General features: G+C 39.7%; 1 protein-coding gene across 25 annotated transcripts in view; it reads right to left on the bottom strand.

Annotated features, from left to right (window-relative positions):
• Positions 1 to 21,040, bottom strand: part of LOC126291683 (uncharacterized) — a 348,608-nt gene extending 327,568 nt beyond the window's left edge. For 13 of the 25 annotated variants that reach the window (XM_049985283.1, XM_049985297.1, XM_049985298.1 and 10 more), the window contains exons 1-2: positions 20,375 to 20,495; positions 417 to 528 (exon numbers count right to left, since the gene is read on the bottom strand). The gene's annotated coding sequence lies outside the window, so the exon portion shown is untranslated. Of the gene's footprint in view, positions 1 to 416; positions 529 to 20,374; positions 20,587 to 20,627 lie in introns of those variants that run through there. The other 12 variants (XM_049985282.1, XM_049985285.1, XM_049985288.1 and 9 more) reach the window with 6 other exon arrangements.
• Between the last annotated feature and the right edge of the window lie 886 nt (positions 21,041 to 21,926).

Below are 21,926 nucleotides of genomic sequence, written 5' to 3'. Positions count from 1 at the left end.
TGGTTATCTGAGGTCTCTATGCAACTGTGACTGGAGAACACTCAATAACAACACAACTGCTGCAGAAAACATCCAAAAGTAGCTACCACTCAGAAAGTACACTGAAACTGATGCCAGCCCCACATTTAGAAGAGTAATAAATAAAGCACTTTGATAGTAATGTTTCATGTTCAGGAATGAGAAGGAGTGATCTGTTTTAGTTGGTAAAAAACTTTCTGTGCCCAAGATGGCAAAAATACTTATTTAATTTCTACAAACGGTTTTCGTTTAGCAGTCTTTTTGTTGTGTCTGTCTGCAGCTCAACATCTCCACTCCACAAAGAGTAGCAATCTATCCTTTTTAAAATACTGTAATTTAAAGTACAATATCACTAAGTCTCAAACACAATCAATAATAGTAAATATAATTTTGCTTACATGCTAGTTCCATTAATCACATAATGGTCTCAGCAGGAACAGCATTTCAGCTCCAAAGTTCTTGGTGTGAAGTGACCATTCCAAGAACGCCACAGCCAGATTCATGTCCCTGCTAAAAATACAAATTTCGCATTATCAACATCAATTTTGACAAAGAAACAGTTGCCATCCATGCACATACAATTAGAACAACTAAAAAAACTACTAACTCTCCTAATAGCTATTCTACATGCAAGACTCATTACTACTCTCGAAATGAACCACGAAAGCCACAACATTAGAGGGGTATCTGTTGAGAGGCCAGACAAATGTGTGGTTCCTGAACAGGGGCAACAGGCATTTCAGTAGCAGCAGAGACAACAGTCTGGATGATTGGACTGATCTGGCATTGTAACATCAACAAAATGGGCTTGCTGTGCTGATACTGCGAACAGCTGAAAGCGAGGGGAAACTACAGACATAATTTTTCCCGGGGGCATGCAGCTCTACTGTACAGTTAAATGATGGTGGCATCCCATTGAATAAAATATACTGGAGGTAGAATGGCTCCCCGTTTGGTTCTCCAGGCAAGGACTACTCAGGAGGATGTAGTCATCATGCGAAATAAATCTGGCATTCTACACGTTGGAGTGTGGAATATTAGATATCCTTAATAGGGTAGGTAGATTAGAAAATTTAAAAAAGTAAGTGGACAGGTTGAAGTTAGATACAGTGGGGATTAGTGAAGCTAGGTGGCAGGAAGAACACGATTTCTGGTCACATGAATACAGAACTGTAAATACAAAATCACATAGAGGTAATTCAGAAGTGGGTTTAATAATGAATTAAGAAAATAGGAATGCGGATAAGCTGCTGAACACCATCATTGCAGGCAAGATAGACACAAAACCCACACCCACCACAGTAGCACAAGTTTATATGAAAACTAGCTCCAAAGATGAAGAAGTTGAAGAGTACAAAGAATTTATTCAGATAGTTAAGGGAGATGAAAATTTAGTTGTGATGGGCAACCAGATTTTGATAGTATGAAAAGAAAGAGGAGGAAAAATAGTAGGTGAATATGGAAGGGGGGCGAAAGGAATGAAGGAGGAAGCCATGTGGTACAATTTTGTACAGAGCATGATCATCACACACCCTCGGTTTAGGTACTACGAAAGAAGGCTGTATATGTGGAAGAGACCTGGAGACACCATAAGGTTTCAGATTGATTATATATGTAAGATTTCAAGACTTACCAAGCGGGAAAGCGCCGGTAGACAGGCACAATAAAATAGCACACACACACACACACACACACACACAAAATGAGCTTTCGCAACCGGCGGCTGCTTCGCCCAGAAAGACAGAAGGAAAAGGAATGATGAAAGGATGTGGGTTTTAAGGGAGAGGGATAAAGAGTCATTCCAATCCCAGGAGCGGAAAGACTTCCCTTAGGGGAAAAAAAGGACAGGTGTACACTCGCACACACACACACACTGGCAGACAAATATGTCTGCTTGTGTCTGTGTATGTGCGGATGGATATGTGTGTGTGTGTGTGTGCGAGTGTACACCTGTCCTTTTTTTCCCCTAAGGGAAGTCTTTCCGCTCCCGGGATTGGAATGACTCCTTACCCTCTCCCTTAAAACCCACACCCTTTCATTTTTCCCTCTCCTTCCTTCCTTCCTGACGAAGCAACTGCCAGTTGCGAAAGCTTGTAATTCTGTGTGTGTGTTTGTGTGTTTTGTTCATGTGCCTGTCTGCCGGCGCTTTCCCGCTTGGTAAGTCTTGGAATCTTTATTTTTAATATATTTTTCCCATGTGGAAGTTTCTTTCTGTTTTATATATATATATATATATATATATATATATATATATATATACAGACACAAGCAAACATATTTACAGGCAAAGAGTTTGGGCAGAGATGTCAGTCGAGGCGGAATTGTGGAGGCAAAGATGATGATGAATGACAGGTGAGGTATGAGTGGCGGCAACTTGAAATTAGCGGAGAATGAGGCCTGGTGGATAACGAGAAGAGAGGATATATTGAAGGGCAAGTTCCCATCTCCGGAGTTCGGATAGGTTGGTGTTGGTGGCAAGTATCCAGATAACCCGGACGGTGTAACACTGTGCCAAGATGTGCTGGCCGTGCACCAAGGCATGTTTAGCCACAGGGTGATCCTCATTACCAACAAACACTGTCTGCCTGTGTCCATTCACGCGAATGGACAGTTTGTTGCTGGTCATTCCCACATAGAAAGCATCACAGTGTAGGCAGGTCAGTTGGTAAATCACGTGGGTGCTTTCACACGTGGCTCTGCCTTTGATCGTGTACACCTTCCGGGTTACAGGACTGGAGTAGGTGGTAGTGGGAGGGTGCATAGGACAGTGTTTACACCAGGGGAGGTTACAAGGGTAGGAGCCAGAGGGTAGGGAAGGTGGTTTGGGGATTTCATAGGGATGAACCAAGAGGTTACGAAGGTTAGGTGGACGGCGAAAAGACACTCTTGGTGGGGTGGGGAGGATTTCATGAAGGATGGATCTCATTTCGGGGCAGGATTTTAGGAAGTCGTATCCCTGCTGGAGAGCCACATTCTGAGTCTGATCCAGTCCCGGGAAGTATCCTGTCACAAGTGGGGCACTTTTAGGGTTCTTCTGTGAGAGGTTCTGGGTTTGAGGGGATGAGGAAGTGGCTCTGGTTATTTGCTTCTGTACCAGGTCGGGAGGGTAGTTGCAGGATGCGAAAGCTGTTTTCAGGCTGTTGGTGTAATGGTCCAGAGATTCAGGACTGGAGCAGATTTGAATGCCACGAAGGCCTAGGCTGTAGGGAAGGGACCGTTTGACATGGAATGGGTGGTAGCTGTTATAATGGAGGTACTGTTGCTTGTTGGTGGGTTTGATGTGGACGGATGTGAGAAGCTGGCCATTGGACAGATGGAGGTCATCCCATCCTTCATCAAAGACACCAACCACTTTCTCGAACGCCTGGAATCCTTACCCAGTCTGTTACCCCCGGAAACCATCCTTGTAACCAATGATGCCACTTCCCTATACACACATATCCCGCACATCCAGGGCCTCGCTGCAATGGAGCACTTCCTTTCCGCCGATCACCTGCCACCCTACCTAAAACGTCTTTCCTCATCACCTTAGCCAGCTTCATTCTGACCCACAATTTCTTCACTTTTTAAGGCCAGATATACCAACAATTAAAGGAACAGCCATGGGTACTAGGATGGCCCCCTCGTATGCCAACCTATTTATGGGACCCTTAGAGGAAGCCTTCTTGGTTACCCAAGCTTGCCAGCCGAAAGTTTGGTACAGATTTATTGATGACATCTTCATGATCTGGACTCTCAGTGAAGAACAACTCCAGAACTTCCTCTCCAACCTCAACTCCTTTGGTTCCATCAGATTCACCTGGTCCTACTCCAAATCCCATGCCACTTTCCTTGACGTTGACCTCCATCTGTCCCATGCCCAGCTTCACACATCCGTCCACATCAAACCCACCAACAAGCAACAGTACCTCCATTATGACAGCTGCTACCCATTCCATATCAAACGGTCCTTTCCCTACAGCCAAGGCCTTCATGGCAAACGAATCTGCTCCAGTCCTGAATCCCTGGACCATTACACCAACAACCTGAAAACAGCTTTCGCATCCCGCAACTACCCTTCCGACCTGGTACAGAAACAAATAACCAAAGCCACTTCCTCATCCCCTCAAACCCAGAACCTCTTATAGAAGAACCCTAAAAGTGACCCACTTGTGACAGGATACTTCCCGGGACTGGATCAGACTCAGAATGTGGCTCTCCAGCACGGGTACGACTTCCTAAAATCCTGCCCCGAAATGAGATCCATCCTTCATGAAATCCTCCCCACCCCACCAAGAGTGTCTTTTCGCCGTCCACCTAACCTTCGTAACCTCTTGGTTCACCCCTATGAAATCCCCAAACCACCTTCCCTACCCTCTGGCTCCTACCCTTGTAACCGCCCTCGGTGTACAACCTGTCCTATGCACCCTCCCACTACCATCTACTCCAGTCCTGTAACCCGGAAGGTGTACACGATCCAAGGCAGAGCCACGTGTGAAAGCACCCACGTGATTTACCAACTGACCTGCCTACACTGTGACACTTTCTATGTGGGAATAACCAGCAACAAACTGTCCATTCGCATGAATGGACACAGGCAGACAGTGTTTGTTGGTAATGAGGATCACCCTGTGGCTAAACATGCCTTGGTGCACGGCCAGCACATCTTGGCACAGTGTTACACCGTCCGGGTTATCTGGATACTTGCCACCAACACCAACCTATCCGAACTCCGGAGATGGGAACTTGCCCTTCAATATATCCTCTCTTCTCGTTATCCACCAGGCCTCATTCTCCGCTAATTTCAAGTTGCTGCCACTCATACCTCACCTGTCATTCATCATCATCTTTGCCTCCACACTTCCGCCTCGAGTGACATCTCTGCCCAAACTCTTTGCCTGTAAATATGTCTGCTTGTTTCTGTGGATGTATGTGTGTGTGTGTGTGTGTGTGTGTGTGTGTGTGTGTGTGTGTGTGTGTGTGTGTGTGCTAGTATATACCTATCCTTTTTTTCCCCTAAGGTAAGTCTTTCCACTCCCGGGATTGGAATGACTCTTTACCCTCTCCCTTAAAACCCACATCCTTTCATCTTTCCTTTTCCTTCCCTCTTTCCGGACGAAGCAGCCGCCGGTTGCGAAAGCTCATTTTGTGTGTGTGTGTGTGTGTGTGTGTGTGTGTGTGTGTGTGTGTGTGTGTGTGTGTGTGTGTGTTGTTTTATTGTGCCTGTCTACCGGCGCTTTCCTTCTTGCTAAGTCTTGGAATCTTTGTTTACTTACATATTATTTGGAATCTGAGTGAGTGTGACAAGTTTCTGTCACTTCTAACAGATAGTGTAGCTGCAGGACAGTTTCAATTGGTGCCTGTAGTCATGCATATTACAAACAATGTGCTGTCATTGAATGTGTCATTGCAGAGAAAGAATCTGTGGGCAATATTGACAAACCTTGTGCAAATTCTATGGAGCATCTGCTGTCGACAGAAGTAGAGTTAGGTGCTGGACATGGAGGGTGAGGTCATCAGAAGGCGATTCTGTGGAGCTTCATGATTTGCAGGTGTTGGGGAGACCATCCAAGGCCTTCACACCTGACATAGCCCCCTCAGACTTCCACTTGTTTGGGCCATTAAAGGATGCCATTCATGGAAGACATTTTGAGGACAACGAGGTGGTGATTCACACAGTGAAGCACTGGCTCTGCCACCAGGACAAGGATTGGTCTGTACAGGGCATACATGCCCTTGTTTCGTGCTGGAGGAAGGCCATAGAACAGGATGGAGATTATGTAGAAAAATAGGGAGTGTAGATAAAACACCATTCTTTTGTGTGTGTAATTCTCATTATGTTCGATAGAGAATTGTTGAAGAAGAAAAAAATACAGTGCATTACTTTCTGGGCAACCTTTGTACAATGGTAAAGCAGAGATTTAGGAACCAGGTTTTAAATTGTAAAATGTTTCCAGGGGCAGATGTGGACTCTGATCATAATTTATTAGTTATGAACTGTAGATTAAAATTGAAGAAACTGGAGAAAGGTAGGAAATTAAGGAGATGAGACCTGGATAAGTTGAAAGAACCAGAAGTTGCTGAGAGTTTCGGAGGGAGCATTAGGCAACAGTTGACTAGAACAGGGGAAAGGAATATGGTAGTAAATGAATAGGTAGCTTTAAGAGATGAAATAGTGAAAGTGGCTAGGGATCAAATAGTAAAAAGACAAGGCCTAGTAGAATCCTTAGATATAGAAGGACATACTGAATTTAAAGGATAAAATATAAAAATGGAACAAATTAAGTCGGTGAAAGGGAATATTAATGTCTAGAAAATAAGATTGACAGGAAGTGTAAAATGGCTAAGCACGGACGGCTAGATGACAAATGTATGGATTTGGAAGCATATGTCTTTAGGGGAAGGACAGACACTGCCTACAGGAATATCAAGAGATCAGATGGAGAACCAGTACTAAACAAAAAAACAGACAGCTGAACGGTGGAGGGCGTATAGAGGATCTACACAAGGGAGATGATATATGTTATAGAGGGTTTATACAAGGTAGATGTATGGAAATGAAAGAGGACATACATGGAGATGAGATGGGAGATATGACGCTGTGTGAAGAATTTGACAGCACACTGAAAGAATTAAGTCAAAACAAGGTCCTTAGAGTAGAAAACAATCTGTTAGAACTACTCATAGCTTTGGGAGAGCCAGCAATGACAAAACTCTTTCACCTGCTGTGCAAGATATATGAGAAAGGCAAAATAGCCTCAGGGATCAAGAATAATGTCAATAATAGCAATTCCAAAGAAGCAAGTGCTGAAAAGTGAGAATAGTATCAAACTATCAGTTTAATGAAACATAGTTGCAAAATACTAACACAATTTCTCTACAGAAGAATGGAAAACTGGTAGTAGCTGACCTTAGGGAAGATCACATTGGATTCTGGAGAAAGGTAGGAACACGCGAGGCAATACTGATCTCACAACTTCTCATAGAAGATAGGTTAAGGAAAGGCAAATCTATGTTTATTGCATCTGTAGACTTACGAGAAAGCTTTTGACAATGTTGACTGGAATACTCCCTTTGAAATTCTGAAGGTAGCAGGGTAAAGTACATGGAGAGAAAGGCTACTTACAACTTTTACAGAAACCAGGCAGCAGTTATATTAGTCGAGGGGCATGAAAATGAAGCAGTGTTGAGAAGGGAGTGAGATAGGTCTTTAGCCTACTGCCAATGTTATTGAATCTGTGCACTGAGCATAATTTGGAGTAGGATTTAAAGTTCAGAGACAAGAAATAAAAACTTTGAGGTTTGCCGATGACATTATTATTCTGTCAGAGACAGCCAAGACCTGGAAGAGCTATTGAATTGAATGAACACTGTCTTGAAAGGAGAATATAGAATGAATATAAAGGGCAAGACATGGACAACGGAAAGTAATACAATCAAATCAGGTGATGATAAGGGGATTAAATTAGAAAATAAGCTACTTAAAGTAATAGATAGGTTTTGCTATTTGGGCAGCAAAATAATGGATGATGGCCGGTGTGAAGAGGATAAGAAATGTAGACTGCCGATGACAGGAAAACCATTTCTGAAGAAGAGAAATTTGTTAACATCGAATATTGATTTACGTGTTGAGAAGTCTTTTCTGAGGATATTTGAAGAAGTGTAGCAATATTTGGAAGTGAAACACATGCAATAAAAAGTTTAGACAAGAAAAAAATAAAAACTTTTGAAATATGATGCTACAGAAAAATGCTGCAGATTGGATGGGTAGATTACATAGCTAATGAAGAAGTACTGATTAGAAATGGGGAGAAAAGAAATTTGTGGCACAGTTTGACTAAAAGAGGAAATCAATTGATAAGACACATTCTGAGACATCAAGGGATCACCAGTTTAGCATCAAAGGGAAGTGTGGATAGTAAAAACCGTAAAAGGAGATCAAGATCTGAATACAGTAAGCAGATTCAGAAGGACATAGGATGCAGTTTTCATTCACAGATGAAGAAACTCCCACAGGATAGAGCTGCATGGAAAGCTGCATCAAATCAGCTTTTGAACTGAAGACCACAAGAACAACAACTACTACAACAAACACTAATGTTAAAATGACTATATGACGACACTAAAGAAGTTACCATACAGGATAATAACCAAATTTTATAACATCTTACCAACAATGAGAAAACAAAACTAACTCTAATAAGTTTTTGAGGAAATAGCACTAAAATAGGAAAGATTGGTTTGAACACCACAGTTCTTTACTAAGCACAGTTCTGCTGGAAGTTGTGCATAGTTGCCTTCCCCCGACCTTTAAACCTAATTAGCAGCCAGTTATAATAAGACCTACAGTTAATATGGATTCTGAACCATGGTGCACTTTGTACATTCACCTCAACAAACAGAATGAGAGATGAAAGAAGCGATAAATTGCACAAAAAAACCGTAGGATTGACCGGGGACTGAATCCAAGACATTTTGGATTTGTAGTCTAGCACTATATCACTGAGCCACACAAAATGTAAGTAATGGTAGTAAAATTTTAAAAATTCAAATCAATGAAATACCATTCAAAAGAACCTTATACATTGGTGAGTTAATATATTATGACCATTGCCCACAATGTCGCAGGCACCTAGCGTGAAAAGAAAAGTATGTAAGCAGAGCAAAGATGAACAGGCAATAATTCTAATGGCTACACATGTAAAAATGGGGAAGTCCAATGAAATAAGCAACTTAGCACCCGAGAAAGAGCATCTCAGACATAGCAAAGCTGGTCAGCAGCTCGCATGCTACTGTTGTGAGCTTCTGTGGAAAGAGGTCGAAGGATGGTGAAAGTATGAGTAGGCGGCAAGGTTTCTGACGTACATATCTCACCACAGTATGTGGAAGCTGGAGTGGTCCCACGTTCTCTCACTGACATCATCAATTAATCACTAACATCATCAATTACTAGGGCAGTGGGCATGACATCTTCATGAATAAACAGTGGATCAATGGAAAATAGTCACCTGATCAAGTGAATCATGTTTCTTATATCAAGTCGATGGTTTCTGAGGAAACAGCCGCGCTTCAGATGCGGGCCTCTAGAGACAGTATTATGCTGTGAGACACATTCACCTGGGCTTCCATAGTACCTGTGGCAGTAACAGAAGGCACCACGACACTGTAGACTACATGAACATTATTGCAAATCACTTGTATCCTCTCACACTAGATGTCTTTTCCAAAAACAGTGAAATCTTCCAACAGAATAAAAACCCACATCACAGGGCGAGAAACGTGCGACAGTGGCTTGAGGGTAACAATAGTGAAGTCATGCTGATTTCTTACCAAATTTTATTAATAGTAGAAAGAAACAACATTCAAAGAGGAAATCCTCAATTTGGCATGAGTTTCTTTAGTTTGTGTAAGATCAGCACTTAAATGCTCGTCAATCTCACGTGTGATCGACTACAGGATAGATATCTGCTTGTCAAGTAAAGGTTTGATCACAAAATTCCAGGAGTGCATATTCCACAATGAGTAAAATTCTTTCCACATATATCTGTGCAATAAGCACAACAAAAACTACAGAAATGCAAGGTTTCATAAAGGAGGTGTGATGACTGTCATTCTTCCTGTACATGATCTGCAAGTGGAATACAGAGAACGTAAAATTATATTGCCCTGCTCTGTACCCTCTGGGCTGTGCTGTATGGTGACTTGAAGAATAATACATATAAATATATAAAATTACATTTTTCCCGAGTTATCAGTTATGCTATGGTAGTTTTTTGTTGCTAATGTACTCTACAATAAGAAGTGACATTCATTATTTTGAAATGAAATAAGATGATGTTTTATCTACTCTCTTTCTTTATCTACCCTCTCCAACCCTCCCCCTCAGTCATAGATTTCAGTTCTTCCTGAATTAACCAATTGTCTAAACTATTGTAGCTATCCACAACTGTACATTCACACACAATACTCAAAAACCCTGGTGTGGGTGACCTACAACAGCTGAAGTAATAAAGAGCAGAACTGATGGCCACCAGTTGCTGTCAGGAGGCACAAGTCTAAGATTTATCACTGCTAACTGGTTTGTGGGTTGTTTTGGGAGAAATGGGTTGGGCGGACATGGAAGAGAGGGGCAATGATGTACTGGGACAAGAGGGCTAATGATGTACTCAGAAAATAGGGAAAAAGGGAAGAGAGTAGCCCAATTAATTCAGAGTATGTTGACGGGATTACATCGTGAAATGAGGCAATATAATAGCACCAGAATTTTACTACTTAGGGAGAAAAATAACTGACAACAGATTATGTACAGATGACAGATGATAAGCAGTACAGATGAAGAGAGAAGTATTGTGTTACAGAAGAATGCTGAAGATTAGGAGGTTAAATCAGGTAACTAATTAGATGGTACTGGATTGAAAACAAATGTATGTCGCTATTTAATTAAAGGAAGAGATTAGTTGACAGGATGCCACTGGGACATCATAGAATCACCAATTTTGTAATTGAGGGAAGGATGGAAGATAAGGGGGCAGGAGAAGTTGTAGAGGGGCACCAAAGCTTGACTACAGCAATCAGATTCAGTTTGCAGTAGTTATATATAGAAATTCTAGAGTGGAGAGATGCATCAAACCTGTCTTAACACTAAATACAACAATGTAAGGCTCACTACAAAAATATAATTCCAGAAATAACATCCTCAACCTAAAGTCTATTGACTTCTTAAACATCTAAATTTACACGTGATGTCCAAGTATTCTTCTTCTTAATAAAAATAAAGAAATTGTGGTTTAATGTCCAATAAACGCCTTGTTCATTACAGATGGAGAGTACACTCCTACTGGGCAACAAATAGGAAGAATATTGATGCATCCTTTTCAAACCAATTATCCCAGCATTTGTCTTAATTGGTTAAAGGAAACCACAGTGTGGCCAAGTCTGGATGGTGCAATGGCGATTTGCACTCTGGTCCCCACAAACGCAAGTTAACTGAGCCATTTGGCTCACCACTCTGTTCTGGGACGTAACTTTTTCCTTTTTGTCTTAATGATATGACCTGACCAGGCCTGGCTTCACCTCACGAACACCCCCCCCCCCCCCCACACACACACACACACACACATCTAAGCTCTGCAAATTTTACAATATGGGTAATATCATTCATTGTTCGGTTTCGATGCTCTTGCAATAGCCAGGTTTGCACATAAAAATTACTGGGCCTGGGTCTGCCTGTTATCCAAGAACGGTTTTTTTCATACAAACCAAAGTGTGCTGACATATGTTTGGATTTGTAGGGAGAGAAGAAAAAACAACAACAACAACAACAACAGTTGTGTGCAAAACAGGCAGACCCTGTATCCAGTAATTGGGTATCAGATTTTGAATTTGAAATTTTCAAAAATTTGTCTTTTCCTATTTTCATTCACTAATGTCTCACAGCATCATGTTTTGGGGTAAATTGTCACTGATGAAAGAAATGTTTGTTTATTGCACATAAGTGTGAGAGAAGGATAATGTGCGCTGTGATTCTTCAACTTCTGCCAGCATAATTCATGACAAAATATTTCACACACAAACTATTCCAGCATAATGTATCAGCTCTTTAAACAGCTGGATGTGTCTCTCAGTACATACAGTATCTTGTGAGTTTATTGTCAAAAATTTATCTGTTTGAAAATAACTGTAGCATTCATAAATACTTACTGTGAACAGAGAAGAGTGAGGTCTTCAGCCATAATAATCTTTTGAGCACCTACACAGAGATGTAAGGAATTTCACAACTAACTTCTTACAAAAACAAGTTCTCCCTGTGTTTTGACAAAAAAAAAAAAAAAAAAAAAAAAAAAAAAAAAAAAAAAAAAAAAAAAAAAAGCTGCTTAAGATGCAAATAATTACCTAGCTTCCTAACCAAGGAACTAATGAAATCCCCCTCCCCACCAAAGATCACAACATCACTTACTGCTTACCACTAGCAATACCAAACACTGCCTTTTCCATAATGTATACTACCGACGGTAGAGTATGGCGGGAAGGAGCTGACTTCATGACCACCACAAAAATTAAAAGAAAAGAAAACAGAACAAAAATGTACAGTTTGCTGTTTCACTTTTATTAATATAGACTTACTAACATGTAAGTAGTATTTAGGGTCAAAAAATATCTTTTAGTACTCCCTTGGCAACATTTTCAACAATATATGCATTGGAGGGCAGCGTGGAGGGTAAAAATCGTAGAGGGAGACCAAGAGATGAATACACTAAGCAGATTCAGAAGGATGTAGGTTGCAGTAGGTACTGGCAGATGAAGCAGCTTGCACAGGATAGAGTAGCATGGAGAGCTGCATCAAACCAGTCTCAGGACTGAAGACAACAACAACAACAACAACATGCTACCACAGGAGGAGGACGTACTTTATAACAACCACGAAAAAAATTAAAAATGCAGATTTTATTAATTGTTGTTGACTTTTATTAAGAACATAATTTTTGGAGGGATACAGATGTTTAAGTAGGATCCGGAACTTGAAAATATTTAATATGACTTTCATTATGAGAAGTCACATCTACTTCTACAAATCAACTTAGATTTCAATTAGGTTTAATGAAAACAATTAGAGTGTCTGGTAGAAGTATTAATTGAAAACAACAAATATTTTCTTAAATTCATAAAATATAAAACACATGACTAGATTCCAATATTTACAGAAGGTGGGCATACACAACCCCCGCCCCCTCTTGACATCGCTAGGGTTGATGCCGTTGCACTGTTACAGGATTCTGTACACACACAATTTTTCACACAGCCTGTTTTCGAAGAACAATAAATATTCGAAAGGAAGGAATCATTTTGGCCCCACTACGTTACCTTCACAATGGTCATTACCATGGCTTTCTTGTAAGTGATCATCTTTCATAAGTTTACCAATTTCTTATACTTTATTCTCATTTTATTTTGCATTTTCAGCTCACCCTGTATTCTATAACATAAATTTTTGAACAACCTCGAGGGAGATTACAATTGATAAATGGGTAGTTAGGAAGACCCTGCCCTTTATTCCATCAAGCAGATGTCAGTTTTTGTTCTATCTCCATTGCCCCATTATTGTACCCTTCCTCCCCCAATAAGGATAAATCTTAACGAATCTATGTCCTGTTAGCCAAAGACAATGGATGTAGTTATACGTTGACCCATTTCATAGACTTATTAACAGTAAGCAAAAGCTTCACTGATCCACTCACCACTCTTCATGTCCCATGGCTCCCACTATGAAAGGAGAATCTTCAAGGGTGTGGTATGAATGAAGGTATACATCAACAGATGAAAGTAGCTATCAATAAATTCATATTTTACTTTTTTAAATTTGCAAGTTAAGAGAAAGCCCTTCAGTAATAGTATATCATTTTTGGTTCACACACACTATAAGCGAATGTAATAAAGTTTGCAAGAAAACTGCTGTTTTGGTGAAAAAGAGTTTCAGCTTCCTCAACTACACCAAGTACCTGACAATTCTCTGTTAGTTTGCTTAGCATTTAAATGATCACACCACCACTTACCAAACAGTAACTACTATTTCTTTCAACTGAGAATAGATGTACAATTCGAACAAAAATTGATGGTTCTTGTAACAAGAGTAATGGGATTTCAATAATTTGTGGATAGTGGCAAGTAACATATTTCATAGTTTGTCATTTAACCTTATTACAGAATACCCAATTTCTTGTTTTATGTCTGCAGGTCACTAGTTAAAGATGTATTTTTTATTTTGTGTGTGTGTGTGTGTGTGTGTGTGTGTGTGTGTGTGTGTGTGTAATCAGTGTCACACACAGTTCTAGGGTTTAATCTTCATTAAGTCCTTGCCTTTTTTTCCCTCTTAGTACTCATTACTTCTTTAAACTCAGGAAAGGACTTAACATGAAAAATGCTGAGCCCATTACTGTTTGGTGTCCATGTTAAGCTTCAGGACACCAATAATTGTCTGGATAAGTCAGTTCAGTTTATTTTACTATTAACAAGTAAATGTACTTGAGACTGACTGTATTAATTCCCAAAACACTTGAAAATGTCTCTTTTAGGTGGAAATTTAAGGAAATTGGACCTGTATAAACTGACAAAACCAGAGGTTGTTTAGAGTTTCAGGGAGAGCATAAGGGAAACAATTGACAGGAACGGGGGAAAGAAATACAGTAGAAGAAGAATGGGTAGCTTTGAGGGAAGAAATAGTGAAGGCTGCAGAGGATCAAGTAGGTAAAAAGACAAGGACTAGTAGAAATGATTCAAATGGCTCTAAGCACAAGGGGACTTAACATCTGAGGTCATCAGACCCCCTAGACTTAGGACTACTTAAACGTAACTAACCTAAGGACGTCACACACATCCATGCCCGAGGCTGGATTCGAACCTGCAACTGTACCAGCAGCACAGTTCCAGACTAAAGTGCCTAGAGCCGCTCGGCCACAGCAGCCAGCCAGCTGGTAGAAATCCTTGGGTAACAGAAGAAATATTGAATTGATGAAAGGAGCCAATATAAAAATGCAGTAAATGAAGCAGGCAAAAAGGAATACAAACGTCTCAAAAATGAGATCGACAGGAAGTGCAAAATGGCTAAGCAGGGATGGCTAGAGGACAGATGTACGATGTAGAAGCATATATCACTAGAGGTAACATAAATACTGCCTACAGGAAAATTGAAGAGACTTTTGGAGAAAAGAGAAACACTTGTATGAATATCAAGAGCTCAGATGGAAACCCAGTTCTAAGAAAAGAAGGGAAAGCAGAAAGGTGGAAGGAGTACATGGAGGGTCTATACAAGGACGATGTACTTGAGGACAATATTATGGAAATGCAAGAGGATGTAGAAGAAGATGAAATGGGAGATACAATACTGCGTGAAGAGTTTGACTGAGCACTGAAAGGTCCAGGAGTAGACAACATTCCATTAGAACTACTGACAGCCTTAGGCGAGATAGCCCTGACAAAACTCTACCATCTGGTGAGCAAGATGTATGAGACAGGCGAAATACCCTAAGACTTCAAGAAGAATATAATAATTCCAATCGCAAAGAAAGCAGGTGTTGACAGATGTGAAAATTACCAAACTATCAGTTTAATAAGCCACAGCTGCAAAATACTAACATGAATTCTTTACAGATAAATGGAAAAACTGGTAGAATCTGACCTCAGGGAAGATCAGTTTGAATTCCATAGAAATATTGGAACACGCGAGGCAATACTGACTGTACGACTTGTCTTAGAAGATTGATTAAGGAAAGGCAAACCTACGTTCCTAGCATTTGTAGACTTACAGAAAGCTTTTGACAATGTTTACTGGAATACTCTCTTTCAAATTGTGAAGGTGGCAGGGGTAAAATACAGGGAGTGAAAGGCTATTTACAATTTGTACAGAAGCCAGACGGCAGTTATAAGAGTCGAGGGGCATGAAAGGGAAGCAGTGGTTGGGAAGGGAGTGAGAGAGGTTTGTAGCCTATCCCCGATGTTATTCGATCTGTATACTGAGCAAGCAGTAAAGAAAACAAAAGAAAAATTTGGAGTGTGTATTAAAACCCATGGAGGAGAAATAAATACTCTGAGATTCGCCAATGACATTGTAATTCCATCAAGGACAACAAGGGACCTGGAGGAGCAGTTGAACGGAATGGACAGTGTCTTGATCAGAGGATATAAGATGAACATCAACAAAAGCAAAACAAGGATAGTTGAATGTAGTCGAATTAAGTTGGGTGTTGCTGAGGGAATTCGATTAGGAAATGACACACTTAAAGTAGAAAATGATTTTTGCTATTTGGGGAGCAAAGTAACTGATGATGGTCAAAGTAGAGAGGATATAATATGTAAATTAGCAATGACAAGGAAAGTGTTACTGAAGAAGAGAAACATGTTAACGAGTACAGATTTAAGTGTCAGGAAGTCGTTTCTGAAAGAATTTGTATGGAATGTAGCTATGTATGGAAGTCAAACATGGCGATAAATAGCTTGGACATGAAGAGAAGAGAAGCTTTTGAAATGTGGTGCTACAGAAGAATGCTGAAGATTAGATGGGTAGATCACATAACTAATGAGGAGGCTCTACATAGAATTGGGGAGAAGAGAAATTTGTGGCACAACTTGACTAGAAGAAGGGATAAGTTGGTTGGACATGTTCTGAGGCATCAAGGGATCCCAATTTAGTATTGGAGGGCAGCATCAAAGGTAAAAATCGTAGAGGGAGACAAAAATATGAATACACTAAGCAGATTCAGAAGGATGTAGGTTGCAGTAGGTACTGGGAGATGAAGAAGCTTGCACAGGATAGAGTAGCATGGAGAGCTGCATCAAACCAGTCTCTGGTCTGAAGATCACAACAACAACGTATGCTGTGGTGTACTGTATACAATATTTTTATTGCACTTTGTACTAAATAAAAAACTACAAGGTATGCTGTGATGTACTGTATACAATATTTTTATTGCACTTTGTACTAAATAAAAACATTTAAAAAAATCATAAAAAACAAAGATTCCAAGACTTACCAAGCGGGAAAGCGCCGGTAGATAGGCACAATGAATAAAACACACACACAGAATTTCGAGCTTTCGCAACCAGCAGCTGCTTCGTCAGGAAAGAGGGAAGGAAAAGGAAAGATGAAAGGATGTGGGTTTTAAGGGAGAGGATAAGGAGTCATTCCAATCCCGGGAGCGGAAAGACTTACCTTAGGGGGAAAAAAGGATAGGTATACACTCGCGCACACACACATACACGGGATTGGAATGACTCCTTATCGTCTCCCTTAAAACCCACATCCTTTCATCTTTCCTTTTCCTTCCCTCTTTCCTGATGAAGCAGCCGCCGGTTGTGAAAGCTCGAAATTCTGTGTGTGTGTTTGGGTGTTTTATTCATTGTGCCTATCTACCGGCACTTTCCCGCTTGGTAAGTCTTGGAATCTTTGTTTTTAATATATTATTCCCATGTGGAAGTTTGTTACTATTTTATTTACATTTAAAAAATCAGATTGACAGTAAGTGCAAAATTGCTAAGCAGGACAAATGTTAAGGATTTAGAAACATATTTGACTAGACGAAACACAGACGCCACTTACAGGAAAATTAAAGAGGCCTTCAGAGAAAAGAGAAGCAGATGTATGAATATCAAGAGCCCAGATGGAAAATCAGTCCTAAGCAAAAAAGGGAAAGTTGAAAGGTGGAAGGAGTATGTGGAAGGGCTATACAAGAGGAGGAAACCTGCAGGTAATATTACGGAAACAGAAATGGCTGGTTGATAGGTTGATTTGGGGGAGGGGACCAAACAGTGAGGTCAACGGTCCTGTCGTATTAGGGAAGAGGGTGAAGGTAGTCAGCCATGCTCTTTTAAAGGGACCAACCATGCATTTGCCTGAAGCGATTTAGGGAGATCACACAAAACCTGAAGCAGGATGGCCTATCATTGTTCTGAACCGTTGTCCTTCTGAATGTGAGTCCAGTGTACTAATGACTGTGCCACCTCAGTCGGTAAAGAGAAGTGGACATAGCTGAAGATGAGATGGGATACGATCCTGAGAGAATAATTTGACAGAGCCCTGAAAGATCTAAGTCAAAACACGGCACCGGGAGGAGACGATATTATGTCAAAACTACTGATAGCCTCGGGAGAGCAAGTCATGACGAAACTCTTCCATCCGGAGTGCACAAGATGTAAGAGAAAGGTGAAATACTCTCAGACTTCAAGAAGAATATCATAATTCCAATTACAATGGAAGTAGGTGCTGACGGGTGTGAAAATTACCGAACTATCAGTTTTTTAATAAGTCATGGAGGCACAATACTAACACGAATTCGTTATAGAAGAATGGAAAAATTGATAGCAGCCAACCTTGGGAAAGATCAGTTTGGAACACGCAAGGCAATACTGACCCTGCAAGTTCTCATGGAATATAGGTGAAAAAAGGTAAACCATTGTTTGTAGCATATGTTGGCTTAGAGAAAGCTTTTGACTATGTTGACTGGAATACTCTCTTTGAAATTCTGAAGGTACCGGTGGTAAAATACATGGACCAAAAGGCTATTTACAGCTTATACAGAAACCAGACAGCAGTTGTATTAGTCAAGGGGCATGGAAGGGAGAAAATGGTTGAAAAGGGAGTGAGATAGGATCACCACTGTGTGGTGGAGTGAAAAAGAGAAAGGAAGAGAGAGAGAGAGAGAGAGCACACCCGTGTGTGCAAGAGGGGAGGGGTAAAATTGTAGAGGGAGACCAGAGATGAATAAAGTAAGCAGTTAGTTATTCGGAGATGAAGAGGCTCGCACAAGATAGAGTAGCATGGAGACCTGCCTCAAATCAGCCTTTACACTGAAGACAACAACAACGACTAAATAAACCTTTCAATCATTTTAAAAATTGAATATGACAGAAAATAATTCAACAATAAATCAAGGATAGTATACATATAAGCTAAAATCCCTGTTTTCAGTGCAGCACAATGAGACATACTTCTAAACGCTAGACGTGACAGAGCTGCTTGATTAGTTTACCTAATCACAAACTAAATTTTACCTTGTAACTCCAAGGAATTATACACACCGGATTTCAAGCAGTATATGCAATTTCATAATGAGAGATGATTCATAGACCTGTTTGAAACTGTAGAAAGTGCATCTAAGATTTAAACTTACTGTCCCATGAATATTATGCTTGTGTTCAAAATCACTGCAATCCTTGCCCTTGAATTTAATTTCCTTTAGTGTGTTTGCTGACTTATTCAGTAGGCTTTTTCTGTGTACATTGACACCTATCATAAAATTTATTTTATTTTTTCTCTCTCATTGGTATATCATGTGACCGCATGTTCGTCACTGATACATAAATCACTGTGTGTATTGGACTGTGTTGAATATTAACTATGTACTGACGGGACTTAATTCCTAGATTTCTCTGCCCCACTGCTAGCACACATTTGCTGTCAATAAATATCTTTCATTTCAGTCTCAAATGAGTTTGTTTCATTTCTCCAATGAAATGCTCAGCATTCACAGCCTGGCATGTTTCTACCAGCCACAGTAGCATGAATTAATACTTAAATTAGTATGGCTACCATTAAAAGCAAACCATTGTTTTAAGGAAGCACTGCAAACAGATATATATGTAGGCCTAGCCGATTATTTAAGAAAATGAGATAGTAAACAGGACCAGATTTACAATACTTCACTACAAAAAAACTTTCAGAGTTTTCATATAAGCTATTCCCCAAAATGACCGTGCCACAATCAAATAATCGTGTACCACAAGACTGCATAAGAGAGCATGTAAATCCCAAACAAGTGACACTGAAAAACTCCAAACACCTCGTTCCAACCAAAAATTATAGATAAAACTAGAGATCTTAGTTGAAATCAGAAATCGCAATGTTTTCTGCTACCAGTCTCTATTTCAGGAAGTACACAAATGTTGTGCATACTGCAATGCTATCAAATGACCATCTGCTCACTTGACAGGTAATGGTAAAATCTAAATTAAGAGTTTAGTAGCCTAAGGAATACTATCACAAAAAAAGTTTTACTGTTGTATGACAATGATAGCTTAACAGATTCGAAAGTAACTAAATTAGAATATTTGAATTCTGTTGCTGTACTCCATTTACTATCCATTATCAACGATATTTAATTTTATGCTTAAGTGAAAGTACACGTACTTTCTTCTACCAGCATTCTTACTACACTTTTTCCATAAGTCAATCAAATCTGAGGAAGGGGGGAGGTTGGAGACGACGGAGTGTGGTGAGAGTGAGGTTGTATTACATTATGTGCAAAAAACTTCGCCAGTGAGTGTTCACTACCAATCACACCATGCTACTGTATTACGCGTTACTATTTCCTAGCAGAAATATCTCCCTATTTGGCTAATATTTCTAGTGTAGCCATAAACATGTGAATTGCATGAAGGCTGAAACCAAACAATAACATTTCCTCCACAACTACTTCTGCTTATCACGTCTTTTGTCCGTATCCACATTCTAAGATCTGCTAAGAATTAAGTGGTCGGCTTCCTATTCCAAAACAATCTCTCTGTAAAGGAAAAAGTAACGACACTGTAGGTGATAGACAACTATACAACAATTTCGGGGATGCGCCGGGAGTACTCAGTTTTCGCTAACTTGGCAGGTTATCACGATAAGACTTGTCAGCAAAGTAGAATTTCCATAAAAACCCTATGTACTTGGTGACTGTATTTCTGTGATCAAGTTCTAAATTTTACATACAACAGGTTGCATGCTTTGACGCAGAGATTCCGAAAATAATTCTTTGAATAGCGGAAGACAGTTATCAATAACAAATTATAATTTAAAGGGAAAGTGTTTCCATGAATTTCAATAATTAATATTATCCACGCAAACCTGTGTTATTTCCTTCCTTTTCTGCTACCTCTACAATTATTCACACTTAACAAACCAATTTGCAGAAGTACAAAAAAAGGTACAGTGTCTATGCAACTACAGTGCACAGACGCGCGCTACCTGCGCCATATTTGTTTTGTTTACATCAACTATGATAGCTTTCTCCGAACATGCCGGAATGACAGCTTTCATGAAATTGAAATGAATAAACTGAATGTCAGTAAGGTTATAGTCCTATACACGTAATACTTACCCATCATTACGGAGGTCTTTTTCTTCCACAGCAGAAGTTCCGAGACTTTTCGTCGCTTCATTCTCAAATATGATGAAACAATAAAGATTTCTGGCAACACAGAGAAAATTTGGTGCACAATAGATAACTTTTATGCCATAATTTTAATTTCTGTCTTCTGTTAGAACACATATGATACCAAATTAAGTGAGACTGATTCATTTAGTTTCTTTTCGTTTGAACCGGTTTAATCTTATGTTGCGAGTTTTCTTAGACAAATCAGACATATATTTAACAAACTTTTTTTTGTCTTTGTTAACAGAAATGGGAGATTTTTTTCCACGGCTCATTAATAAATTCTGTTAATTATGGTGGCTACTTCTTATTTCCTTTCATTCCCTATCCGTATACTTATAAGTGGCTGTTCGAATAATGAACTCATTGCTGCCCATCGCAAGGATCATTATATTTAGAGAAGAAATTAACAACTCCGGCAACAAAGTAAAATCAATGTGTAATGTTGTTAAAAGGGAGACAGGAAAAATAACAACTGGCGTAGGTAGCATTAGAATTAAAGAGAACGAGACCATACTAACCAACAGTACACAAGTGCCTAACGTATTTAACAACCATTTCTTAAGTATAGGATACAAAAAATGGTGAGAACAGTTCAAAAGAAAAAGCCAGGCAGTACATGTAAGAGTATGTTTTGGAAAAAATTTGTCAGATTAAGTTTCACCTAACAACCTCGTGTGAAATAAGTAAAATTATTAATTTTTTGAAAAATAAATGTTCTTTTGCAGTGGATGACATCTGTAATAAGATATTAAAACAATGTGGAGCAATTACAGCTGATGTTCTGAGTCACATATGTAATACATCAGTAACTCAAGGTATTTTCCCAGACATGTTGAAATATGCCATTGAAAGGCCTCTACAAAAAGGTGGACACCATAGATGTCAATAATTATTGGGCAGTATCCTTGCTTACAGCACTTTCAAAAATCTTCGAAAAAGTAATGTACTCAAGAGTGGCTAGCCATTTCAACAGTAATGGGATACTTAATAAATCACCGTCCGGATTTCAAAAATGCTGTTCCACTGAGACAGCACTATACAATTTCACTTTTCACATACTAGAGGTTTTAAATAGTAATATGTCACCAATAGGAATTTTCTGTGACTTGTCCAAAGCATTTGATTGTGAGAATCATGACATTATGTTACAGAAATTATAATTCTATGGTATAAATGGAATAGCATATCAGTGGTTTAAGTCATACCTACAGAACAGGAAGCAAAAAGTTTCCTCATGTGGGG

The sequence above is a fragment of the Schistocerca gregaria genome, chromosome 9 (genome assembly GCF_023897955.1).
Source record: "Schistocerca gregaria isolate iqSchGreg1 chromosome 9, iqSchGreg1.2, whole genome shotgun sequence".
Taxonomy (NCBI): Eukaryota; Metazoa; Arthropoda; class Insecta; order Orthoptera; family Acrididae; genus Schistocerca; species Schistocerca gregaria.
Note: the sequence above shows the minus strand (reverse complement) of the source record. Positions and strands in the feature narration are given on the sequence as shown.